Source organism: Euleptes europaea, chromosome 5 (genome assembly GCF_029931775.1).
Source record: "Euleptes europaea isolate rEulEur1 chromosome 5, rEulEur1.hap1, whole genome shotgun sequence".
NCBI classification, from domain to species: Eukaryota; Metazoa; Chordata; class Lepidosauria; order Squamata; family Sphaerodactylidae; genus Euleptes; species Euleptes europaea.
This window is the reverse complement of record NC_079316.1, coordinates 54,267,227-54,295,059: the sequence shown is the minus strand read 5'-3', so window position 1 is coordinate 54,295,059 and position 27,833 is coordinate 54,267,227. Positions and strand designations below refer to the sequence as shown.

Here is a 27,833-nt window from a genome sequence, read left to right as displayed (position 1 = left end):
TACTTTCTCAACTTGGGGAGCTTCCTCTTATAAATCTAGTGAACTGGCATAAGATAAATTAGATTTCTTAATTACAGAATGTGGGACTTTTTATAGGGGAGAACTCCAAACCTTCATAAGGAGAGGTACTACAATTCGTAATGAATGCCGGAATCATTTAATGAAGCCTTGTTCTGGGCACTTTCTTTTTGTCCCAAGTAAGACTGGCATCTCTTAGGATCAGGGCATTTATATTTATTTATTAATTTATTTATTAAAATTTATATCCTGCTCTACCCCATGATGTCCTGCCTCTGCAGTTCTGCCCATACTTGGGACACTGCCAGATGATCTCTCCTGAGTCCCTGGAGAGCCGCTGCAGGTCTGAGTAGACAATACTGACTTTGATGGACCAATTGATTTGATTCAGTATGAGGCAGCTTCATCTGTTCATGATGTGTTCAAGGTTTTAGGAAGCCATCAAAAATGTTTTGCTGGTTCCTGGTGATTGAGTAGTTGAATCCCATGCTGCTGTTGGAGTTTTAACATGGTTATTAACTGTAATGCTTCTTTCTCATCTATTTTAAAGTAATTTATTTCAAATAGATTTGCTTTAAAGGCATTTATTTATTTGAGCCAAATGTGGGATGAATATTCTTAAAAAAAAAAAAAAACTGAACTCCCTTGCCTTTAATCTGCAGGAAATGTGCTGGAAAGAATAGTGCATTATATACATTAGCAGTAAGGTCAGAGAGTGCTGCATCAGTACCGCTGAATAGCAAGAGTAGTAGGTAGTCTAAACACTATGATGGAGGACAGTTTCTTGCTTTGGGGTATAAATGGAGTCATACTGCAGTTACAAATACTTGAGAGCTTCAGAGCTGGTTATTCTGTTTTCTACAGCTAAACTATCCAAAGAGAGACTTACAGTGCCATCCTAAGAACATTTTCCTGGGAGTAAGCCTCACTGAATAGATTGGAGTAGGCCTTCTTAGGATTGATCTCTCTTATTTCTTTGTGAATCAGTTGAAATGTTGCCAACTAGGGAGCTGAACAAGTGTCGGATCAAGTCTTGCTTAATTTTTGAGAATTGATGTGGAGTAGGGAATAGCATGTTGTGCTAGGGTCCTGGGAGCTCCAGGTTCAAACCCCCTCTTGTACCATGAAAGCTTGCTGGGATAATTTGTACCCATCACGTATTCTTAGCCTAACTTACATCACAAGGTGGTTGTTGTGAGAAAATGGAAGCAGGGAGAATGATGTTCCAACAAATTCATGCAAAAATAAATACTAGGATCTGAGAGGCCCAAGTTCAAATCCCCACTGTGCCATGGAAGCTTGCAAGATGACCTTGCCCTAGTCACACACTCTGAGCCCGACCTATCTCGCAGGGTTGTTGAGAGGATACAATGGAGGAGAGAACAAATGTAAGCTGCTTTGGACCTCCATTGGGAGAACACAGTGGGGTATAAACAAATTTTTAAAACTTGATTTCATTCTACCAGCTTCCAGAATAAGAACATTCCAGAAGGCACACATTCTGGGGAAGCGGAGGAGCGTTTGGTGTGTGTGTGTATGTATGTATACACAAACACACCTTTATGTGCCTCCTGAAAAACTAGTTTCTGTTTCCTCGACAAGGCCTATATGGGAGGAGGTCTTGGTGTTGGTTAGTTTCCCAATGTGCTTGTGTTTTTCATGGTCCCCATCTGAAAGGGCTCTTTCCCAGTTCGAGGCAATAAAGACACCTGGTGTTGAAGCTGTCGGAGTCTCCTGTGTGCTGGCAACTGGCAGGACTGAAGGGTGACTTGAAATTCACCCCTGCCCAACATGCCTGAGGATACTGCAGAATTTTTGTACTTATCAGAAACAGAAAGCCTGTTTTCAGTTGAGTTACGAAGCCCCCAAGGCTGCCATATTAGGGGAGGCAGATTATCACTAGAGCTGCGGGACATAGTTCTCATTTGAGAAAAGCAAACTTACACTCCCGGCACTGCCTGACAAAAAGGCAAGAGCATCATCCGCCACATCTGCGTCCGCCCACTGTGCCAGTTATTTAAGGGGGTGGGGGTGGGGTGGGAGGTGTCGGGCATGAAAGTAAAGTCAAGTCCCGCAGGGATTTAGCCAGACTGTGTGGGGGATTTTCTCTGAATAAACACACCCAACGATTGGTGGCGGAGAGGCGAGGGTGAACGGTCAGGGGGTTGACCGTGTCAACGCCAGGTGGGAATAGCCAGTCACCGTGGGTTGCCTGTCCCGTTGGCACCTTCCATTGGGACTGTGGGCTGGCCCTCATGATTGGCTGGCAGCGGGGGACTGCCTCCACGGATGGCCTCGAGTGGCAGGAAGACTGCTGTCGGCGTTAGCACTTCGAGTGCATTTCACGCTGTCCAAGACCAAGTGACCAGTCTGTAATGCCAGAGGAGCCTGGACTCAGATTTGCCTGAAAAAAAATTACACCCCCTTTCCCGAAGCCCTTTTCTTTGAATGCACGCTTGCGGGAAATGGTGCGGCTTGGGGAAGCAGAGAGACTAGTGCGCGCTCTGACGCACTCTGGGGGTGAAAACGCACGGGCGCTTGAGCCTCCTTTCTTCCCTGTTCCAGCCAGGATCCAGCCAGGATCGAACGCACATTCGTGCGTTCGATCCTGGCTGGAACAGGGAAGAACGTCCGTGCGTTCGATCCTGGCTGGATCCTGGTTGGAACAGGGAAGAAAGGAGGCTCAAGCGCCCGTGCGTTGGGCGCCTGATCTTGCGCGACTCCGGCTGGGCCGAAGAGGAGGAGCTGGGCGAGCGCGCGGGGGGGCGGGGGCGACGGACGGAGCCGAGCCGAGTCCCGGGCAGCCGGGGCGGGGGGGGGGAGGAGGAGCCTGTTCAAACTTGGCGAGACGCGGCGGCGCTGCGAGCCGGCCCGGAGAGCTGCCCCGGAGTGGCCGCACCGCGACCCGGCACCATGGAGGCGGCCAGGCCAGGTGTGGGACTGCGGGGGGGGGGGAAGGGAGGTCGTGGACCGGTTTTGGGGGGAGTGAAGGGCCAGCGGGGGAGCCTGTTCCATCCCCCCCGCTCCCCCCCCGGGCCGTTGGAGCGCACAGGCGAGTGGATTTGTGTGCCAGAGGGCAAAAACGCCGGGTCGCTTTATCCTCCTCTAATCCCTGTTTCAGCCAGGATCGAACGCACATTAGGCGAAACGCATGTGTTCGATCCTGGCTGAAACAGGGACTAAAGGAGGATAAAGCGACCCGGCGTTTTCGCCCGGTGAGCGGGTCGCTGTGCCAGGCGATCGGTGCCTCCCGCGGGCTGCCTCTTTCCATCCCGGGGTCTCTGGTTGACTTTTCCCCCCGGAGGGCGGTGGAGAGGAAGCCGAGTTGCCGGCGCCGTCCCGCTGCGCTTCTGGTTCTCGGCGGGGCTCGGAGCTTCCGAGCTGGGGCGCAGCGCTGTTGGTGGCCAGGCTCTTCTCCCCTCCCCCTTTGAACGCCCCTCCGAGACCAAAACCCCCTTCCCTGCGCCATCGTGGGCTGGGAGCTCTCGACTTCTTCTCTGGGACGGCGGGAGAGGGGGAGCGCTTCCTCCTGCCCGGAGGGTGGCCCGTTCTCCTGCTCGTCGAGGGGACAACCTCTTGCCGGCCGGTGGGCTTCTCCACCTGGCCTAGTGGGGCTTCCTAGGCGCTCTCCTTCCATTCGCAGCGAGGGTTTGGGCTGTGGCCTGCTCCAAATCGCTGATGCTCGGGATGTGTGCCTGGAGCATGCATGGCATTGATGACTGTCCAGAGCTCCTTCCCTGGCATTAGATTTAGATTACCCTGCGCTGTAGGACGCCGTGTTAGTCTGTCTGCAGTAGTAGAAAAGAGCAAGAGTCCAGTAGCACCTTAAAGACGAACAAAAACATTTTCTGGCAGGGTAGGAGCATTCGTGAGCCACAGCTCACTTCTTCAGAAGTCCTTAATCCCTCCTCTGAAGAAGTGAGCTGTGGCTCACGAAAGCTCATACCCTGCCAGAAAATATTTTTGTTAGTTTTTAAGGTGCTACTGGACTCTTGCCCTTTTCTACTACTGTAGGACTCAGATGAACCAGGATGGGGCTGGCTTGGCTTTGCAGCTGGTCACAGCTAGTCCATGAAAAGTAATATTTGGGTTCCCCCCCACTCTTGTTGCACCCCCGAGGAAGAGCGGTATGTGGTCCCAAAATGGTTCTCTGGAGTGGCATCAACAAGCTCAAGTCTAGTGAACAAGCCAGGTCCTATTCAGGACCTCTGAAGCTGCAGTGTTAGTGTTTCAATACTGGAAAGGAATTTGTAGGAGTTATGTGCATAGGGCATGAAAAAACCACAGAAGGGCACTGTAAGTTGGTGGGCAGTTATAGGGTGAATGAGTATGGCTTTGGTAGCAGAACAGAGTATGCAGGCATGAAGACCAGCAAGGAAGTCGTGTAAAGCCTAGTGCTAGGATAGGCTCCGCAAGCGTAAAGTTGATGCAGCTAAACTGCTCAGAAATCCTCAAAAGCGTACTTTCTGGGTGCACGTGAAAGACACTGGCCAAAAGGGCTCCTTTAATATGTGTGTGTTTTTATGGCCACAGTTGCATTTTACCTTGGAACGAATGTGTCGTAGCGAGCAGAGCAAACTTTGTTCCCATGTTCATTCTTGTAGTTTTGCTTGCCCTTGTGCTGTCCCACCAGACCCTCTTCTGTGTTCCACTCTGGCAGTGATGGGGAATAGAGATATCTGGTTTGAAACTGAGATGGTGATGTTATGGGTCTGTATTACGAACAGGGTCGCTAAAAGCATTTATTCTAGCGCAAAGGAAGGATAAGAGGACCGATTCTCCGCCAGTCTTATGATAATGTGAGTGCTTTTCCTGCCCTGCCCCACTGTTGTTTGCTAAGGGCGTATGGAAGAGAACTGGGAACTCCAGAGTAGTTGTGAATGTTAATTATGTTATTGGAGAAATTGGGTGTGGGGAGGGCAGGAAGAGTGAGAGCAGAAACCATGCACGGGTCCCAGATCATTGGGGTTGGCCTCTTGCCAAGCCTTCCTGTGCATGTGAAGATGGCACTCTTGGTGAACCTGCCAGAGCCTTGGGCTTGTTTGACAGTGGGCAGCTTGCTTCCCTTTGGAATTTGTATATGAGTTATCATGTAATCCTCTAGGGAAGAGGCTGCAGCCCCTGAAATTCCTGAGTGGTGGACTCTGATCTGGAGAATCGGGTTTGATTCCCCACTCCTCCATGAGTGGCGGACGCTAATCTGGTAAACTGGATTTGTTTCTCCACTCCTACACATGAAGCCAGCTGGGTGACCTTGGACTAGTCACAGCTCTATTAGAGCTCTCACAGCCCCACCTACCTCAAAGGGTGCCGGTTGTGGGGAGGGGAAGGTAAAGTGACTATAAGCCGGTCTTCCTTAAGTGGTAGAGAAAATAGTCATATAAAAACAAACTCTTCTTCTTCTTTGATACTTTAAAAACTCCCGGTTTGCAGTTTGGTCCTGCAAGTATTGGAAGAGATTGAGAAAGCTGTGCCTGTTGTAACTTTCTTCTCGATCATTTGCTGGTCAAGAGAGGAGGGATTAAGGATAAAAGTAACTAGGGGCTAGGAAGTTGTCCCATTGCTGGAACGACCAGGGTTGGGATTTAGGGAATGACTACTCATGCCAAGAGAAAGCACATCCCGCCCTCTGGTACACTCTGCTAGCAGTGTTGCGGGAGCAGAGCGATGGGTCATGGAGGGGTAAGGGCCTGCCTACTGATCATGTTCTTTGTTCCCTAGCTTTAGGCTGGATGGGTTTGATGACTTCAGCAGATGCCTCCCTCACTATGTGCCTTGAACTGAAAGGTATGGGGGAAGGGAAGGCACAGCTCTGACCCTCCCCCCCTTTCCTTCCTTGTAGTGATTTATTCACCCTGTAGCATTGACGTGCAAGCACAGAACTTAAGACTGAAGGGAAGAAGTGGAGGCCAGTAACTTATTCTGTTGGGTTCACATGCCCAGTACAAGTAGCATGGTTTGCTGGCAAGGTATTGTGGGAAAATGGGCATCTAGGTCTAGTGATGTGAAGACACAGACTGGAACATAGGGGGGACTTGAGCTGCTAGAGCATTTTGCTAATGGAAGTGTGTGGCCTGGATGTCTCAGGGGTTGGTAGTGAGCTGGCATCCTCCTGGAGGATGGATATTGATTTCTAACATAGAAAACTATTTTTACAGACTGTGGCATTTGCCTTTCAAATTAGTATAGGATAGGGCTCAGAGACTCAATCTAGCTGTAATTGGTTTCCCATCTGGCCACTGGTATGGCCTCTGAGCCTGAGGAATGCTTCCCTCCCCATATGCTGCATGCAGCTGTGCAGGTTTCTTCTCATGCAAACCAAGGCACAAGCTAAGGGTTTTTGTTGTTGCTGAACATGGGTGCCTTGCAGTTTGATACCTGCATCATACAGCTTGTCACTCTGCTTGTCCTAGGATATGTTATGTGGCTAGGGACTGATCTGTGAATGATGGAAGTGCCCAGCTCAAACATGGCATTTGCTACAAACTCACTAGGAGACCTTAGACAAGCTACTGACTGCTCTCTCAGTCACAGTCCCCCATCTGCAATATGGGTATAATAATACTGCTGTACTTTAAAAAAAAAAACATTATAATGATTACTGAAATGACATATGTGGACTGCCTTGGAACACTCTGTATGTGTATTAAATAGAATGTATATGTATTAAATAGAAGTAATAGTGGTAGAAGTAGTAGTAGTGAGCTGCAGCTAGTTAGGATCAGGGCTGTCATCTGCCAAGCCACCTTTTGGCTGCTTGTTGTTTCAGCTAATGTGTTAGTGAGCAGGGCATGTTTTTGTTTCCCCAAGCAAATGGTTTTTGTTTCCCCCCAACTGAACAGCATAGCAAGTGCTCTTTTTCATTTTTAATCTGTAACTTCTTTATTTCCACCTTCCTTTTAAGTATTTACTTAGAAAAAGTATTTGCTGCCTTTCCAAAGACTGGATGTATTGATAAGTGTTTTTGTGCTCCAAAATCTGATGGAGGGTAATAGGTTCTTGGTTGTGCCGCTACAATGTCAGAGCAACTCTCTGACCCATGAACTTCTAACTCTCTCCAGGTAATTTGCATAGCTGAGCAGGTGGCCCTGGTATTTTGGTTCCCCACGTGACTGCCTAGTTTGCCCCTATGGTTGTTTTGGTGTAGGAGGTGATATGTTTGGAAGAGGGGATAGTCATGGGTCCACTTTTTAGTCTTCATTGGAGTTTTGTCAGTCTTCTGGATCTGGTGTGAACATGCCAGAATTCCAGAGGAGTGAGAAAGGGCTTTGTATTCTTCCTGTTGTTTATGTATCAAGATCAGCTTTTGTCCTCGAGCTGTAGGGATGCAGCACTTACTGTGATGGCTGTAGTAGCAGGATGGTTGCCTCCAGTGATATCAGGAAAGCCTGTTTGCACTTGTAGAGTTCACCTTATTGTCTTGTTCAAGGCACGCCTCTGGTTGTGGAAATTTTGCTGCTGTCTTGGTGATGTCTGGGGCTGATTGGGGGGGCTGGAACGTTGCCCAGAAGCTGTTGGCCCTCTTGTACTGGCATAGATCACTGTGGGGGTTAAATCATTGCTGCCCAGTTTCGTTGAGAAGGTGAAGATGGTTGCTCCCTGTGGCTTATCAGGAATGTGTGGGGAGGAATCCTTGCTGGGTTGACCCAGCCATGGCCCTTCCTGAACGCTGTCCCTGATTGGCGTGCACTAGGCTGCTAATCTGGGTGGCCTGTCGCTGCTCTGTATCCATCCAGCAGTCATAGGCTCAGTAACTCATTAGCTCAGCATGTGTGCAGTTATCACGTGGCCTGTCCTGGTGTTCGGGAGAGAGCAGCCGTTCTTAAAAGGATGATGTGCTGTTCTGCAGTTTGGTTCGGTCCTAGGGATGTCATGTTTCTGCTTCTGTAAGGAGATCATGTCGTTTCTGCCCTGTAGCCTGCTGCTCTTTTTTGTAGCATCTGCCTTATTTGTCCTCCCAGAACAGTGGTTCTTAACCTTTTTTGCACCAATCCCCCCTTTCACCATTGTTCAGAATATAATTCCCCCCTTGAATGGCACAGATTAAATGAAAAACAAACTACAATTTTACAGGTTATACATAATTTACAGGACATCACACTTTGCTGAATAGTGGTCCCAATCCCCCCCCACATGAACCATAATATTCCCCCCCGGGGGGGGATTCCCCCCTTGTTGAGACCTAGGACCTAGAACATCTTATCAAGATGGTGGGCCTGCTTTCTCTGTGTGAGGATATTTCTTTATAGTCTCCTTGTGGTTGAGGAAAGTACCGCACATAGAGTATGTGCACAGTTCCAGATAGCCAAAATAAGCAAATCAGGCTCAGGCTACATAAGAAGACAGATTGTCAAAGACCTTATAAATCTGACCCCTCTTCCCATACTGCAGTTAGTTAGACATGAGTGTGACAAAATCTGTCCATTGAATCTTCCCAGAACAAATTGTGGTGATAGTGGGATCAGGTTCTCAAATACTTGACACCCAGCCTGTTGTTGTGGCAGCTCCAGAGGCCCAGAGCAGTCCAGAGCAGTGTTTGTGGGAATACTTTCTGGCTCACTAATTTATGTAAATAGTGTTTAAAAGAACTTCAGCTGATTGTGCCATCCATGTTTGAATTTCTGAGAATGCTGTGAACCAACAAAACTCTAATTGTTCAAACACAGTCAAGGGAACTGGTGCGAAACTTTCCAGTATATCCTGATGCAAATCTGGTTGTAGATGAAACTTGAAAAAGATGCTTGTATTGGCTTTCTGGAATCTCAGAAGAATTCCAACTGGATAGAAATAGTAAATGAACATTTTTAAAAAAATAAAATAAAAGGACACCACAATAAATAATAAGGCCGTAGTACTTTCTGATTAGGGAATTTTAAAGTACTTTTTAGTCATTTAATTATTCTGTTTTTCTGATGAGAAACTGAGATTGAGAATAATTTGAGGATATGTAGCAATTTGACTGCCAGGATTTGATCACCAGGTTCTCTTGTTCGCTGAGCTATGCAATGTACTATATACTGCTTATTCCAGTGATGCTCTAACATGATAGTAGAAATATGTTTCAGATGTCTAGGTTCTAGCATGGCATTTGTTTTGGTTTTTTAAAACCTCCAATTAATCATAGTACTGAAGACTGGAAAGTATTAAAATTACCAGGCACCAAGATCAAAATGCTTGCTAACGCTAGATTTTTAAGCAGTGGGGTGGCCATTCTCTTGGTAATTTTTTTTAGCTTTGTTTATGATAGATCTGCTTTAGGTTACCCTTCTAAACGAAGGGGTGGATAATGGTGGTACACAGTTCTATATAATTTGTTTCAGGAGGCGACTGTGTAAAACACAACCAGATAAATCTTGAAGTTATGAGATTCCATTAATTTTAAGCAGTGTTTTAAGACCTCATGGCAAAATGAAAATCAGCAGTCCAAAGCTAGAAAAAAACCCTTAAGTGATATTTTGCGACCAGGTTCCTAACAATAATTTATAAACTTTACAGTAGTCCTGTAATTAGTTGAAATAGTTTCCCACTGATTCTCACTATACCTTCCCTCCTGGTGATGAACTGACCTGCTTGCTACACTCTCCTTATCTTGGATAATAGAGGTTGCTCCAGTGGCAAAGACTGCAGCTTTCTTAAGCTGTTGTCTCTGAGAGTTGCCCAGCTGTGAGGTCAAATTCTGGACCTCCGTGGAGTCCCATGCTCATTGGTCCAGGCCAACATTTACATGAAAACAGGAGCTTTTGTTTCTGTCTTCAGCTTCTGCCGCTGTTACTGTTGGTGGATTATTTCTGTCCCATAATCCCTTAGCCTGACGGTTGCTGGGAGATGTTGATTATGTTAGGGACAAGAGGATCCTGACATCAAACAGGGCCTAAAGCAGTAGGAGCCAGCTTGGAAACAAAGATCCGGTTTCCAAGCAGATGCCTATCCTGGATGAAAAGGAGCAGCAAGGGTGGCAGTGGAAAAAGGCATGGTTCCCTGGAAGGGGCTTGCTATCACATGTGGGAGGGGCGTAGGAGGAGGTGGTCCTTTTTTCCAGAATGGTGTGGCTGTGTCCCTGAAATTTAGCCCTGGAAAAGACTTTATGTCTATAGCTGTGAATGTTTCTTAAGTTTTGGCAGTTTTTGATGCTGGCTGCACCTTAAGAATGTGTGTTGATTGGTCATGAGCTTAGTGTGAAGTGGTGTCATTGGCATGATTTCTGGACTCTAACCATATATTTGCAATATGGGTTATATTTCCGTGTGATTATGAAACCACTGGTTATTAAGCTGATTCATATATCTTGTTTAAAAAAATTAAGATATGAACACACAGGAGTGCTGGATTAATTACTACAAACTGACATCGCATTATGAATGCTTGAGAATTCTGGTGGTGCAGCAGATAGACCAGATGATGTGATAAACAGTCATTGCCCAGATTCATGCCAGTGATGCTTCTAGTTTAGTATTTCATGGTGGCCCAGATGCAACTATAATCTTTCAGAGGGAAAAACCAAACCTCAGAGCAAAATGCTGTCACAGGTCATGGTGTATTCTCTAGGTTAGTCGAGCACTATGGGACACATTTCGCATGTGTCCTGAATGAGAGGGCTGCTGCTGTGATCCACAGTGAGTACAAGCCATAGCTTGTAGACATAAAGCCATTTCAGATGGATACGCTTGAGAACAGAATCATTAGAATGTTTTGGAGACAACGAGTCAGTTTTAATATTTAAGTTTGTATTTATTAAGGTTCAGATATGAAAATGTGGGTTCAGAAACATTTGCCAAAGAATGAAGCTGTTGCACAAAGTTACCATATTGTAATCAGCATGAAGACTTCATCTACATATGTTAAAGCTTGTGAGTTGTGCAGCTGAATGAATTGTAGTGTGGGTAGGCATCCTTGAATAATGCCGGAAAGGATCAACAAAGAACAGATTGTTATCTGTTTTCTACACACTGAGAGAACTTTATTCCCCTAACATCAACTCTGGTTTTGCAAAATAGACTACATTTCTCTGCTCCTTTTTTCCAAATTGAGGAAACAAATCCTACAAGCTAACGTATCAAGTTGCCTTATATATTTATTTAAAATATTTCTTCTCATATTCTTTGTCAGTGATTGTGACAAGCCTCTTAGCAAACCAAGGGGACCCACACAGCCTCTTATGATTTTGGGGAACTCTGCCAAGGAGGCTCAGGAGTCTGCTCATCCCCCACCGATCCCCACCACAATGACTCAGGACTCCCTCTGTTAAAGGGAGGGCCTTATCAAGTGCCTCTTAGTACTGGGGTTATCTTATTCCCATCATGGCTGTTGGGACAGGTACCCCCTACGGCCACCACTGATTCCGATCTATCTGCACACCAGCACCACTCAGAGGAACACTACTCCAGCTGCTCCCAGTCTTGCTATTCACCCAGACACTACTCTCCCTTCTGTCGAATCTGACATTATCAATCCTCATGTAGATCTCTGTCAATGTAGCATTGGTCCTGAAGGTCCTCTTCATGCTGGAAGTCCTGTTCTGCACACTGGTGATCTCACAGATCTTCAACCTGGGATCAATATGGTAGGACTGATGATACTGAGGATCCAACTATAGTGGAACCTTCAGCAATGCTCTCATAGGCTCCTGATGCTCCACTAGCCCCCACAGTCATGACAGCACCTCAGTCTTCTATGGTCACCCAACCTCCAGTCTTGGTCCAACCCTTAGTTGGACTGCATCAGCTCAGTCCCAAGCACACCGTTCGGTATACATGGTGGCAGTCCTTTCAGACAAGCCAGACAGACTTAAATGTCCACAGTTGTCAAAACTGCCCCCCTGAGCCAGAAGGCTATCACTCCTCTACCCCTTCTCTTCCTCAGCTGCCTTCAGAAGTGCTGGAACTACAACTGTATGATTCTCAGGATGGCCTCGATCCAGCCTTGGGTTCTTCTCGAGGGAGGAACTTCCTGATCACTTCTGAATGTCACCCTTCAAGGAAGGAAGGAAGGCTTTATGTTGATCAGCTCCTGTGCATAGCTGCTGCCCTAAATATTGAGATGGAGAAACAAGTACCACTTAAACCAGGGGTGGGGAACATCAGGCCTGGGGGCCGTTTAAGGCCCATGAAATCATTTGGTCTGGCCCTTTGTGGGTCCTGGCAAATCTCTAGCTCAGAAGAATCTAAGACTTGGTGATCCACCACCTCCCGTGGACAGGAATAGCCTCTATTCAAGGCAGATGTGAGTTTTGCTGAGAAAAGGAACCCTTTTTCCCCATTGCAGAGAAAAGGAACCTTTTTTCCCCATTGCAGAAGAGTCGTTAGCTATGGAGCTGCTAGGACCACCCAAGAAACGGTGTTAACCCTTTCTCACCCTAGCCATGGAGAAACATATTCCCTATTTACTACAAGAGGGCTTGGGGCGGAAGTGGCGACAATGGAGGGGTTAAAGGGGGCAGGGCCAGAATGCGGGGTGGGGGGGGGAGTTCTTAGCCAGTGTGTCCTCATTTCATCCCTGCAGGCAAAGGTAGCAAAAGCCAGCTGTAGAATCCATCCCCAACCATGCGGAGCAGGAGCAACTACGGCATGCGGCTGGACGGCTACGGCCAGCTGGTGCAACAGACCACCCTGTGCCACCAGGTGGGTGAGTGCGCCACTGGTTGGATGCCTGCCTGCTTGCCTGCACCGGGGGGGGGGTCATCTGGGGCAGCTGCCTGCTTGGGGCTTGGTTGGCTAATTTTTAAGTTGATAATTTTGTATGGCCCATGAATGATGCTATAAGTATCCAAGTAGCCCTTGGTGGAAAACAAGTTCCCCACTCCTGACTTAAACCAATCCCAGGAGTCCTGGACTCCAATGGCCACCCAAAAGTATCTCTTTTGCTGGTTCAGCGTCTCCTGGAAATTGCCAAGGATTCCTGGGATAAGCCCACCTCCAATCCTTCCACTTTGTGGAAAATGGACAGTCCCTGCAAATTACAAACTAAACTTTCCTTTCTAGCCATCGTCCATCCAATTCTGTCATTGTCAAAACTGCTCTGGGTAAGACTCAACAGTCATCACATTCTGCCTTCGTTGACAAGGAGGGCAGGAAGTTGGTTAGTTAAAGGTCACAGCCCCAGAGGTGTAAACCTTCCATCTGAAGTTACTGCCACTTCCAGTACAGGATACTCCTTTTTGGCCTCTTTACCACTCTAAGGTTCTTCACCAAATGCATGGCAGTGGTATCAGTTCATCTGCGATGTTGAGGCATCACAGTCTTTTTGTACATTGACTACTGGTTGCTCAGGATACCTCACTCATCTACCCTTCTGAGACACCTATGCATCATCCTACATCTTTTAGCCTTTCCTAGGCTTGCAGGTCAATGCAGAGAAGTTGCATCTTGAGGTGCATCCCATTCATAGGGGCAATTCTTGATGCACACTGCGCCAGGGCCTACCTCCCAATAGTTAGGCAGATCACCATCATTTCTCTCTTCAACAGCTTCATTTGCCACCCCACATAGTCTGCTCTCCACCCAGAGTAGGGTCCCTCCCCCTAGGGCTGTTCAGCTGGTGGGAGAGAATTACTGGCAGCAAAATGAGGCCTAGGACTCTGTTGCTGACGGTGTGTCGATGTCATTGGTGATGGGTCGATGCTCTGGTATTTGAGTAAAAATGGCTTCTACCACAGAGCTTTTGCCCAACTATCAGAGCATCCTGATGTTGCCAGCAATGTGATGATTTCACTTCTGGTGCGTTCCAGAAGTGAAGTCGATGTGTCACTGATGACAGAGGCCTAGGCCTTAGTTTGCTGCCAGCAAGTTCTTGCCCCACTCACCCCATCCCCAACCATTTGTCAGGGGGTAGCTGACAACCCTAATCCAGAGATTCCATTTCTCTCTACAACAACTTCTGTTGCCATCCCACACAGCCTGCTCTCCATCCAGACTCCTTGGGCACATGGCTGCTATTGTTTCCACAGTTCAGTTTGCCCAACTGCAGGTGAGATCTCTTCAGCACTGGTTCCTTTGTTACTTCAACTCTCTCAGGGTCTCACAACACAAAAGAATAACACTCCTTCTGGTGGTCTGTCATGCTGTTGTTTGGTGGTCCAATCCCATACATCTGAATCAGGGCATTCCCTTCTGACCTCCACATCCCTCCATCAGTCTGACCACCTATGCCTTCCTCTGGGGTTGGGGCACTCACTACCAGAGCCAACATTCAAGCCTCCCGTGGTCCCACAAGGAACAGAATGCCCATATCAACTTCCTGGAGCTCCTTGTGGTCTTCAAGGCCCTCCTTGTATGCCTTCCTCTTTTGAAAGGTCAGACAGTCCATGTAGTCACAAATAACACAACCACTGTGTACTGTATACTATCAACAAACAGGGACACACTGTTTCTGTCCACCAAAACACCCTGGCATGTTGTTTGTGGGAATGGTGCATCCAGTATGGCATCCTTCCTGTCACGTACATGTTCCAGGAACCATGGACGTTATTGCAGACACTCTGAATCAACATGACATTGTGGGACATGACTGGTCCATCAACGGTGCATTCATCACCACTGTCCTCATATTTTGGGCCTTGACCTTTTTTGCAACTCATGTCAACAAGAAATGTCCTTATTCTGTGCTTCTCTTTGAGAGGATATGACCCCCATCCTAAGTTGATGCCTTTCTTCTCTCTTTGTCAGGAAGCCTCATGTACTCATCCCCTCCTTTCCTGTTGATCCCCAGAGTTCTGGCAAACATGGAGAACAAAAATGCAAATGTCCTCCTTGTCACTCCCTTTTGGCCACGTTAACTGTAGACATGGCCTAGGGTCATTATATCTGCTGCCCCATTACTCTGAGTCATTAAGAAACTTATTATTTGTTTTCTGTCTTTCCTTTGTTTTATGTTTGATTTCTGAAGAGAGTTTAGGTTCTCAGAATTGCAATCTATATTTTCAGGTTGCATAAAAGTGGCTCTGCTCCCAGATCCCTACTGATGAGACTTCAATTATTAAGCAGACAATTTTGGTTCTCAATCATTTTGTCTGTTTTGGCCAGTCTGCAGTTAGGATCTTGCTAAACACAATGTCCTGTTCTTCAGTGGCAGGGAGTTCAGCAGGCTATTGGTATTGGTATGCTTAGTGGAGATCTATACTCTTTAGTCAGTTTTGAAGTTGATGCCATTTATCAGCATAGAAAATCCTTCAATTCCTGTGTGGTGCTGTGGATGGCTTATCATCTCTTATCTGTCCTTCATCGCTAATGTAATGTCTACACTGCTACAGGCTGTGGGGGTTAGTTTCCTCCTCAAGATCATTTCAAGTAGCTTCTAAGTACTAATTGCAGAGAGTGTTAAATGCCGTTTACCCTTGTTACCATTCTATCATGCAACTATCTTTGAGATGAAATCAGGCACCTTTTTAATAGCCTGTGCCAACTATAGGTGACATTTTCAGGTAGGGAATGGAGGATCTTTTCTCCATGTGTGTGAATTCTAAGCTACCTGGAAATGACATTGATGCTAGTGTGGCTGTCCCCACAGTAAGGTAAATGGTTTTTCTGTGGCCATTCATTGAGGCCCTTAACTCTCCATCTGCCCTGAACAATTTTCTCTAGGCATCTGGGGATTCTGCCTCCAAAGTCACGAATCCTGTAGCTTAATTATTTACTGCCTTATTGTTTGCACCATCTGGAATGGGGGGGGGGGGGCGGGCGGGCATGCGTGAGCTGCCTATATTGCTTCCTGCCCTGGGACCTAGTCAGCTTTAAGTGATCCTGTGCATGTGTGTCCTTGTTGTGGGTTAAACATGCTTTGTCCATGCTGTCACACCACCAGTCAAAGGCTGGGTGGGTTTCCACTCTTGCAAAGCATACTTGCAGGTAAAGAAGGTATTCTGTTCTGCGACAGTGTGTCTACAGTGATGTACAGCACATATACAAAGTCACACCTGCGTTCATTAATCTGGATTAACAGCCGCCCTCTGCTTCTGTTCCTGAAATCACACCTTACTGTGCCCATCCACATCTCTTGGCAGGGTGGGAAATATATATTCTTTTAGCGCTCCTCTAAAGATGACAGAATTGCAGAGGGATATTAATTTGAATTAACTGGTTCTTGAGTTTGAGCTCCCAGGAAAGAAAACAAACTAGTTAGCAGCCAGAATCTCTGTACTCTGGGTGTCTGAGCTTTACTGAGCTGTAACTCTTGCAGACTATCGTTCCCCATCCCCATTTAATTGCTTTGCTCCTAAAAAGCATTTCCTTGCATTGCACAATGTGTGAATGGATGTGGAAGAAGAGAACAGAGTGTTTGCCTCTTCCTCTCCTTTCCCATCCTTCCCGTCCCTCCCCCTCCCCTATTCCTTTTAATTATCCTCCATACACAGTCTCTCCATCTCTTTCTCTCTCCCCAACCCCACTGAACTACTAAGTCCCCATTGGGCATGCAGAAAGAGAGAAAAAGCCCCTTCTCAGTTCATGGTTGTTCTGGATTATTTGATGTTTCTTGCTTGAACTTTTATTTCTAGGGCTATTTTGAAGTCAGTCATAAGGAAATTAGTTCTGTAGGTAGGTAGGGGTAGAGGCCCTCATCAGCTTGCATGGTTATGGATCCTAACTATTTGCCAGGTTCAGTTAAAGTATGGGATAATCTTAAGAAGACAAAAAGGGCAAGAGTCCAGTAGCACCTTAAAGACTAACAAAAATATTTTCTGTAGAAAATATTTTTGTTAGTCTTTAAGGTGCTACTGGACTCTTGCCCTTTTTGACTACCGCAAACAGACTACCCACTGTGAATAATCTTAAGAAGAGTTTTAGAAAGTCTAATAAAGTTTAAAATCTCCTTTGTTTGCCTTCTGAGCTCAAGCAGCACTGTATTTTTTTATCCCAAAGAATATTTTTGTATAACCATAAGAACTAGACACTTGCTTTAAAATAAAAGGTGGATTTTTCAAGCCAGTCAACATTTTATTTGTTTGTGTAGAAAATATGTAGGCCTCTACTTGGTCCTAAGATTCCTGAGGTGGTTAAAAATCAAATGATCGATAAAATAGGCTGAAAACATTAACCAGTCAATAGCAGTCAATTTATCCCAACAGATATGTGAGTCGGCCAATTTTATTTTCCTTTCTTCCTTAGAAGATCCTTGATTCATAAATCTTGAGCATCATAATTCTAAATTTATTGTTTAAGGAACACAGAGTTACTGGTCCGACCTGTTAGGAGAGGAATGATATATATCCCAATTCCTGGGAGCTACAACATAATGGCATATTGAGTAAGCCTTATTAGGAACAAATATCTGAGGTCAGCCTGTAACGGCAGAGCTAGACTTTGGATTTTAGTGCCTTGGCCTCTCCCTTGGGCACCCTGCTGGCCCTTATGTGTAGAACTGTCTCCCAGAATTCTCACTTCTTTCAAACACCACTTTTTCTGTAATGCCTTTGGCACAATTCCCCTTTTGTACTGAAACTGAGCATAAGCATGTGTATGTGGAATGAATACTTTATTCCACTGTTTATCTCTACCACACTCTCTTCTCTTATGGCAAATATTAGTTCATACACCTGAGGGCAAGGGCCTGTCTTCTTTTGCTCTGTAAAGCACCATGCAGATTGATATTTTTTTTGCTGACTTATAGCATCCCCATATAGGGTTTTCAAAGCAAGCGACGCTGGGAGTTGGTTTGCCATTGCCTGCGTCCACATCACAACCCTAGTATTCCATGGAGGTCTCCCATCCAAATACTTGTCAGAGTCAGAGCTGAGAGTTTGTGACTGGCCCAGGCAAGCTTCCATGGCGTAAGTGGGGATTTGAACCTGGGTTTCCCAGGTCCTCACCACTACAGCCACACTGGCTCTCACTATGCAGACTGATGTTGTTATATAAGAAAATAAAAGCAGCATGATTCTGCTGAATTCACTTGGGTTTATTCCCAAGGGTGGCTACCAGTTTAGTACTGCAGTCCTAGGTACTGTGTAGCTGGGAGTAAATTTCATTGAAATCACTGGGGTAAAGCCATGGCTCAGTGTTAGGGTACAAGTTTTGAAAACAATAGGTCCCATGTTCAGTCCCCGGCATCTCTAGATAACTAATCTGGCCAAAACAAGCAAATTCTCTGAAAGCCCCAATCCCAATAGAAGAACATACAAATGTACAAAGTAAGCAAATTAAAAATTCATGTGTGCACACAATGAAATGAAATATCCATGATGCAGCAATGTCTTTTATAGGCAGTGGAAGGAGAGGCTGTCAGGAAGGATTCTTGAGTGAGGAGTAGGTTGGAACAGTGACCTTAGCCGCCTGGGAAGGTTTGATGCTCTTTACAATGCAATCCTATGCAGAGTTACTTCACTCTAATAAGTGAATTATTTCAGTGGGCTTAGACAGGAGTTTACTCTCACTTTGCACTCTTGGTCCTGTGGTCTTATTATCTCCATGAACTCTTACCTCAAATGTCTTAGGAAGAAATCAGATCACTGTGGTACTTGGGCTTTGACTGGGACATATGAGCCAAAGTATAATCGGGATGAAGCTTTTAAATGCTGTCCTCTATTTCCGAATATACTCGGTTTGTATGAAAATCTGACCAGAGGGGATGCAGCAGAAATTATCTGTGGCTGGATTCACTAAAAGCTATGTCTTTCTTAACTCCTACTTAGTAGTAGTAGTAGTATCTCCATGTTGTGAGTACTGCTTGCTTCTTTGAAATCCAGTTGTCAATCAAAGATGGCTCCTTCTCCATGAAAACTGCAGTTCTGCCCTGGGAAGAATTGGGAAAACTCTAGGGGAGATTGCTAATGTGCACAAGCATTCTCTCTCAAGACAGTCTGCAAAAGGACAGTCTGCTTCAGTGAGCTTTGGAGAGCAGATGTGTCCTCAATATCCTTCCCACCCCTTCCAGGCAGAGTCTCATCCCTCGTGTCCACAAATGATACTCTTCTGCAGCGGAATCAAAAAAATCAATCCCCATCTCTGGCATTAATGTTGCAGTCTTTTCTCGTTCTTTTTGGTGTTGCCTTGTGGTGGACTAACAGTGATATAACCATGGTGCTATGTAGGTTTTCCCTTATCAGGGAGAGCTAGATTCGAGTCCGGTAGCATATCAGAGACCAGTAAGATTTCAGAATATGAGTCAAAGCTCAAGGAATGGAGATCCGAGTCCTTACACCCCAGTCAGTATCCCTTGTCAAGTAGTAGCGCTTGTTGCCACTGTTTTATTTTCATGTACTCACGTGTATCTAGCATTTATTTCTTTTCTGAAGTGGATTTCAGGCATTACAGTGTTTTGCTGAGAGGGCTTCTTCCCCCCTCCTGCCTCCACCAGCTTAAATTGTGTTGCTGTATTGGAGTGGGAGTACTGCCCCCCTCCCCTTAGTTTTGGATCTAAGTATTTATGTATCATGTCTGTGTCTGCATATTGTAACTTGGGCTACAAACGTAGGATTTTCTTTGACCCCATATAAATTTTTGAGCAAGGAAAGGAGCTCTCTCATTTTTATGCCGTGTGCACCGAGGGGTACTTTGCTTTATGGCGTATTGAGGACGATCCTTCTCGTTGAGGGGCGAGGGGGGCAATCAGTCAGGGACAGGAAAGAAAAGGAAGCAAGGCCCAAGGTATTAAGTCGGGGGCTTGTATGTGCTCCATGCTTCCCTCCTTTCCCATTGCAATGCCAGGTGTTTTCTGTGAGGGTTTTCCTCTCTGCTGCATTTGCCGTTTGTGTGGTGTCCTGCACTGCCCAGGATGGGAGATGAGCAGGGGCTGGTGTGGTGCCTGGGGTTGGAATAAATGCAAGTTAGTTCCACTCGGTGATCCTGAACTGCTGGCAGGAGCGGGAGACACAGGCACTTTCTATTTAAAGCACAGCACAGAGGGCAGGTTATAAAAAAGAAAATCTGCTCTGTGGATAGCAGCGAAGGGAGGGGGAAGCGGAGTCAGCAAGGGTGGGGGGTGCCGCTTCCTGGGCCTCCCTTTTTTCTATTGCTCTTCTCTGTTGGTGGTATGGCACCAAAATAACCTCCTGGAATCCTTCAATGCCCCCTCCCCCCGCTCTCGACATTTTCTGTTCCATGTAGGTGGCTCTTGAAAGGGTTAGAGTGCCTCCTAAACTGAATGTGAATAAACAATTTGATGCTCTTGCAGAGGAGGCAAATGCGATGCTGGGAAGGATTAACAAAAAGCATTGTATATCAAAGGCGGACCAATCGTTTCTCTCCCTGCAGCATTAGCAGAGCAGTGTGTTGAGTTATGGACATCAGCTGCAAAAAAAAAAAAAAAAAGATGGAGCCAAAATATGAAGGAGATTCTACACTGCAGGAACGGCAGAACAGGATTGATTTCATGTAGCGTGCCTGTGCAACTCAGACTTTAGGCAAGTGCTGAAGGCACTTCAGGGCTGGCAGCCTCTTCCCAACCTCAGTGGTTTCCAGCAACTGCACTTACACTTAACTGTACAGAACAGGAACTTTAATGTAGAAGCAAATCCAAAGGGTGGTGGTGGTGGAAATAGTAACTGGGATTTGCAAGGCCTTTTAGTTCTTGCCAGTCAGTTGGTTTACTAAGGCCCTTTTTTTCCAGGGCTCTCCTGACACCGTCCAACAACAAAGTCTCTACCTGGAGCTTCAGTCCTGTAGCAGGAATCCCAAAGTTCTCTGCTCCAGTCCTTGGTTCCCTTTTTCCAGCTTTCCACCAGCCTGTTTCTCCTCCTCATCCTGTTCCTCACTGCTAGCCTGCTTCTGCCTGACTTAGATCTACCAGCCCACTCTCTCCTCCTCCCTCCTACACTCTGGAAAGAGGAAGGCCAGCCTCTCCAGAGCCACGGCTGCTGGGAGATGTAGTCCCTCTGAAATTCCATTGTACATTTTAATCCTGCCATTCCTCCAAGGAGTTTGGAATGGCATATGTAGTTGCCCTATCTTCCATTTTATCTTTATAGCAACCCTGTGAGGTAGGTTATACTGAAAAAGAGTGACTGGCCCAAGGGCATCCAGTAAGAACCATGGCAGAGTGGGGATTAGAACTTGGGGCTGCCTAACTAATACTCCACACTGACCCTGAATTCCTCACTATGGATGAAAGAAGGTCTTCACTGACCCTATCAGTCATGATAATTACATCCTGCTGTTCCCCACAGCCGTTCCCAGGTGAAAAGGCCAAGGAAAAAGCATTTCCAGCTACGGGAAGAGTGTTATGAAGGAGGCTGGGTGCTTGTGGGGCAATCGCTACTGATGCTAGGCATATTGCACTTCTGAAATAAAGTCCTTGAGGTTAATCTTGAGGGAGGTTTGTTGCCTGCAGGAGGAGCTGGTGCTCCATGGTCTACATTCGCTTCCATTTTTCTAACATTTGGAACATTTGCTGCCTATTGGGCATTGCAGCAGCATGTGGAAATTGCTTTGCCTGGCATTGCTGTCATGATTACAGGCCTAGCACCGTTGTGGCCAGTTCAGTGGGTCTAGTTGAGTAGATTCCTCTCACCACTCCTGATCCTGGCAGAATAACAATTGCATTGTGCTGTAGGATTGATCCTGGAAAAGCAGTTTCCATGCTGCTGTATAATGTAAAAAGGGCTCCACATCCTGATAAAGATATATCATTTCCAGAAATTTTGAAGTCTTGTGGGGGGAAAAGAGTTTGGAGTTCAGTTGGGGTGGAGGAATGGAGATCCAAGCAATGCTTATTTTATCAGATCTAATCTCTATTATATTAAGGATCTAAATACATTTAATGTACAACTTCACAGGAAATGATACTGTTTGGTACAGTAATGAATTGTAAAAGTATAAATGTCTTACTTTTACTTAACAAATAATTAGAAATGGTGTAGTATAGTGTAGTGGTTGGAGTGTTGGACCCAGATATGAATGGAAGCTTGCAGGGTGACCTTGGGCCAGTCAGACACACTCAGCCTAATCTATCTCACAGGATTGTTGTGAGGATAAGATAAAAGAGAGGAGAATGATGTAAGCTGCTTTGGTTCCCCGTTGGGGAGAAAGGTGGTGTATAAGTAAAATAAATGAATAAACCCAGTGTTCTGGATGGAGCAGCAGGTAGTTTAAACTACTCATGCATATCTATGTCTGTGGTGGTTGGGAAAATAGGGACAAAATAAGAGTTAAAAATAGAAGCCATCGACATTGTGATAAATAAAAGGAAGTTTTTTACTATCTGAAAATAGAAATAGCCTCACTTTCATGCATTCATCAAGATGCTACAAAACTCTTTTTATCTTTTCCGCAACAGACTAACATGGCACCTGCAGGAATACAAAAATCTGTAGCACTTATTGACACCTGTTGTGTAATGATGGTACATACCACAAGCAACACATTCTTCTTTCTACCTACTTCTGATATTGTGGAAAAAACAAACCTCAAACTACTGTGTTCCTCTAGCCTTAGAGCACAGTGTTAAAAACTGTCAGTAATCTGGATATTGAATTTAACTTTATAATAACACCGATCTGTTGTAGTGTATCACCATGGTGCAATGAGTGTCATAGCAAGTGTGAACATAGCATGTCACATTTTCATTTAAACAATAAACATATCTTGGAATGTGCTGCTGTCAAGAATATTTCTCTAATCAGTTTCTGAAAGATCAGTCACTATATCTGATAGCCAAGGGTTGTCCCAGGAGCCCCGTGGCGCAAAGTGGTAAGCTGCAGTACTGCAGTCCAAGCTCTGCTCACGACCTGAGTTTGATCCCGACAGAAGTTGGTTTCAGGTAGCCGGCTCAAGGTTGACTCCGTCTTCCATCTTTCCGAGGTCGGTAAAATGAGTACCCAGCTTGCTGGAGGTCAAGGGAAGATGACTGCGGAAGGCAAACCACCCCATAAACAAAGTCTGCCTAGTAAACGTCGGGATGTGACGTCACTCCATGGGTCAGGAATGACCTGGTGCTTGCACAAGGGACCTTTACCTTTTTTTAAAGGGTTGTCCCAATGCATATAGTTAAATGTACATAATGGAGTGAGGTACGGCTGCCACTTAGGGCTTTGCAAACCTGGAAGATCCCTTAATTTTGCAGTAAAATCTAAAATTGTAAATAGACATGGGGAGAGGAAGAACCTCTCAACACAACTTTGTCATGTCATCTGCGTATGCGCATCTTGCCAGAGTTCTGCTGCCATTATGACTGTACCCAACTGAATGCATGTCAAGCCACCACCCCCTAGTCCCAGTCCGTGTTGGTGAGTTGGCTGTGGGCTCACCAGCCGAGGCAGACACCTCCCCCAGTCCCGTGGTGTCGATGATCAAAGCCTGATAAATAAAAGAAAATACTGTAAGAGTGTTATGGTTTTAAGAATGTTTGTATTTTAAGTAAAAAATAAAGTTAAAAAATCATTAATTGGCTTTGCCTGTGTCTTCAGTTTGTATCTCCAGTATCTGGCATTAAATTTTATGGTACACGTGGCCCAGCCCGACCAAGTGACATTTATGTCATATCTGGCCCTCATAACAGATGAGTTCGACACCCCTGTTTTACATCTTTAGTCTTGAGTCAAGGATTCCTTATAGTCTTTCCTTGGAACAATGCTAATTGCTGCCCTCTTGCTGGCTTCTGTTAGGATTATAGTACTGGATTTCATCATTCCCGCCCCTTACCTTAAATTGGATGCTAGAGAGTTACCCCATATAAAGGCAGGGATCTGAGGAGACTCTAGCCATGAATTTCTGCTCTGGAACAGGGAATCTACTGGTTCATACTTCATATATACTAGCTTACTAATGCTGAATAGGGAAGCAACTGATGAACTAGCTAATATTGAGTCTCCCAGGACCAGTTGATATGTGTGTAGGTCTAATTTAGAACTAGCTGTGTAATAAACTTTGAAGGATCCCTGCATTCCCAGCAGAAAATGCTTAAGTAAAATTAGATCAAGGAGTCCCATGCCAACATATCCTTGATGTCTTCACCGAGCGGGATATGGAGTGGAAGGAGACCGTAAACACTACAGCCAATGTTCCTATTGCCTTTTTTAGTGGGCTTGCCTGAGCTGATGGTTTCCAGGTAACAAAATATCACTGCAAGTGGAAGACTGACTCTGGCCTTGCTCTAAAAGGGAGATCTCTCTTTTGTGCATGGAAACTTAAATCCCATCACACTGCACTGTAAATATACACTATTTAGAATAGAATACCTGTAGTTCTATGACGGACAGTAGCTTTTTTTTGCAGTAAGTGTAATTTGAAGCACAAGTGCTCTGCTCCTTGCTCTTTTTTCTTTTCTTTTTTAACTTATCTGGCTTTGCTTTGGAGGCTGTTTTTTTTTCTCCTTGTAGATGCCTTTGAATATCTCCTTCATTTAGCAACTTTAACAGACCTTTCCACTGACCCGTGGTCTGGGAGAACAGAGATGGGTTTCTTTGTACGGTCTGATCCCCACGCCCACCTCTTGCAGCCAGCTTTGTGAGTCCCAGGCCAGGCGCCTGCTGTCTCTAGAGAGAGAGGCCAACTCTGGGACCTTGAGTTGGAGGCTGCTTGTGCAGACCCCGATCAGCCCCTGCTGAGTTGGTGTTCTACTTTTCTTTTGCCACAGGAGGGCCCCAACATGGGTCTCTACAGGGAATATTATTTTAAAAGGAAGTGTGTGTGTGTGTGTGTGTGTGTGTGTGTAAGGGCATACTGACTAATAGACATGAAAATGAGTAAAATTTCTGGGTGGGAATTGGGCAAGCCGCTTGCTACTGAAAGCCTCAGAAAGCACTTTTAAATATCAAAATCTTTTATCGTCCATTTTTTAAAAGAAGTGAGTGGCTAGCTCGCAATGCTACAGAAACAATATTGAAAATCATAGCTGACAAGGTAATGTCCGCTGAGTAGAAGCAAAAGGTTTTATTGAGTCAAGTGCTCAAAAGTATATTCCATCACCTGGAGAACCATTTATTGTTGTTATTTAGTTAGCACAGTAATGTATCTGTACATTAAAAGAAGCTATATAGAAATAACATGACAGTAATATTACCACCATAATCACCACACCATACCAATGTATGAAATTGGATGAGCAGAGATAAAGCAATTGCTGAGAAGCTAAATGAATTCTTCTCATCTGTCTTCACTGTTGAAGATATAGGGCAGATACCTTTTCTTGAGCAGATGTTTTGGGGAGGGGAGAATGAGGAGCTGGGCCAAATTGTGGTAACAAGATAGGAAGTTCTAGAACGTATAGACAAACTGCAAACTGACAAGTCATCAGGGCTAGACAGTATCCATCCTAGAGTTTTTCAATAACTCAAATGGCCATTTATAAAAAGGGTTCCAGGGGGACCCAGGAAATTACAGGCTAGGTAAATCAGAAAGCATTATTAAAGATAGAATTGTCAAGCATATAGAAGGGCAAGCCCTGCTGAGCAAAAACCAACATAGCTTCTGCAAAGGTAGGTCCTGTTTCACTAACCCTTTAGAGTTTTTTGAAAGTGTCAATAAACACGTGGACAGGAATGAGCCTCTGGACATTGTGTATTTGGATTTGCAAAAGGCTTTTGACAAAATCCTTCACCAAAGACTGCTAAGCAAAATTCGTAATCATGGAATAAGCGGACAAGTCCACCTATGAATTGAGATCTGGCTAAAAATAGGAAGTGGAGAGTAGGAATAAATTGTCAGTACTCACAATGAGGGGATGTGAGCAGTGGGGTCCCTCAGGGATTTGTGTTGGGACCGGTGCTTTTCAACCTGTTCATCAGTGACATGGAGTTGGGAGTGAACAGCGAGGTGGTTAAGTTTGCAGATGACACCAAATTATTTAGGGTAGTTAAAATAAAAACGGATTGTGAAGAGCTCCAAAAGTTTCTCTCCAAACTGGCAAATGAGATTCAATGTGAGCAAGTGTAAGGTGATGCATATTGGGCCAAAAAGGCCCAACTTCATATATACACTGATGGGATCTGTGCTGGCAGTGACAGACCAAGAAAGGGAAAGAATCATAGAGTTGGAAGGGACCACCAGGGTCATCTAGTCCAACCCCCTGCACAGTGCAGGAAATTCCAGACTACTCCCCCATACCCCCAGTGACCCATTACTTCATGCCCAGAAGATGGCCAAGGTGCCCTCCCTCTCATGTTCTGCCTAAGGTCATAGAATCAGCATTGCTGACAGATGGCCATACCTTGGGTGGTAGTGGATAGCTTGATGAAAATGTCAACCTAGTGTGCAGCTGCTGTGAAAAAGGCAAATTCCATGCTGGCCATAATTAGACAAGGAATAGAGAATAAAACTGCTGCTATCATACTGCCCTTATACAAATCTGTGGTGAGACCACACTCTGGTCACCACATCTAAAAAAGGATAATGCAGAGCTTGAGAAGATGCAGAAAAGAGCAACCAAGATGATCAGGGGGGTAGAGCAACCATATGAGGAACGGTTAAGATGCTTAGAAAAAAGGAGGGTAAGGGGAGACATGATAGAGGTCTATAAAATTATGCATGGTGAGAAGGGAGTGGACTGGGAGATGCTTTCCCCCCTCTCTCATAATACTACATTGTGAGGTAATCTGCTGAAGCTGGAGGGTGAGAGATTAAAAACAGGCAAAAGGAAGTATTTATTCACACAACACATAGGTAAATTGTGGAACTCCCTGCCCCAGGATGTGGTGATGGCTGCCAACTTGGAAGGCTTTAAGAGGGGAGTGGACATGTTCATGGAGGAGAGGGCTATCCCTGGCTGCTAGTCAAATTGGATACTAGTCATGATGCATACCTATTCTCTCCAGGATCAGAGTAGCAGGCCTAATATATAAGGTGCTGTGGAACACAGGCAGGATGGTGCTGCAGTCGTCTTATTTGTGGCCTTCCTGGAGGCACCTGGTTGGCTACTGTGTGAACAGATTGCTGGACTTGATGGTCCTTGGTCTGATCCAGCATGGCTTTTCTTATTTTCTTAAGATGAGCCCCCTGGTGTTAGTCATGGTTAGCATTGTTTTATTTTTCAGTTGAACAGTTCCCTGGCACTTATGTATTCATTTTAAACATTTGTATCCTGTCTTTCTGAGGCTTGAAGCGACTTCCAACAAAATAGGAAAAAAATAGGAAAACAAGGGTAGTAAGACTAAAGGACAGTTTCCAATAGTGGTTTCATAAGCGATCACTTAAAATGCAGAAGCTCTACTGTAGAAACAAATGCTTTTGAAAAGCTTTGAGAAGAACCCATACAAGTCTGGACCTTTTGTGGGAGGCAGCCCCGTAAACAGGTCAGTTTTGGCAGAGGTCCTTCTCTATGTTTCAACTGATTTATGTATTTTGTTTTAGTCCCACTCTCCCCTTTCTAGAAGCTCAGGGTAGCATACCTGGTTCTCATTCCCATGCTATTCACCCAACAATTTTGTGAGGGAGGTTAGGTGGCTTAAAGCCACCTCATGAACTTTGCGGCAAAGTAGGGATTTGAACCCACGTCTCCCCAGTCCCACTGCAACATTCTACTACACTGGCTTTCTGGAAGTCCTTAGCTCATGTGGTGTGAGCGCATGGATCATGGTGCACAATGCAAACAGCAAGTGTGGTCCAGTGGCAGAGGCCTAAGCCCGTGTTACATTGTTAGTGTTGAACTATGACCTGGGAGACTTTACTTCAAAACTCTACTCTGCTATGAAGCCCACTGGTGAACTTGGTACAGTAACTCTCAGCCTGGCTTAGGATACTCGTGAGGATAAAATGAGGACAGGAGGCCATGTACACCTCTCTTAGCTCCTTGAAAAAAGGGAGAGATGGAAAATGTACTAGATAGATAGGTGCATGACTGGTTCAGCTGACCGTTAGAGTAAATTTCTTTTATTTTTCTTCTCGTTCTTTGACCATTATGTAGTGAAGCATTCTGGTTTAATTTTAAGCCATTTTATCTCCCAGTCCATACCAATG

The 27,833-nt window shown here is 45.4% G+C and overlaps 1 protein-coding gene across 2 annotated transcripts in view; it reads left to right on the top strand.

The window, feature by feature from the left end:
• Positions 1-27,833, top strand: part of LZTS2 (leucine zipper tumor suppressor 2) — a 61,688-nt gene that overhangs the window by 25,990 nt on the left and 7,865 nt on the right. The gene's annotated exons all lie outside the window — the stretch shown is intronic.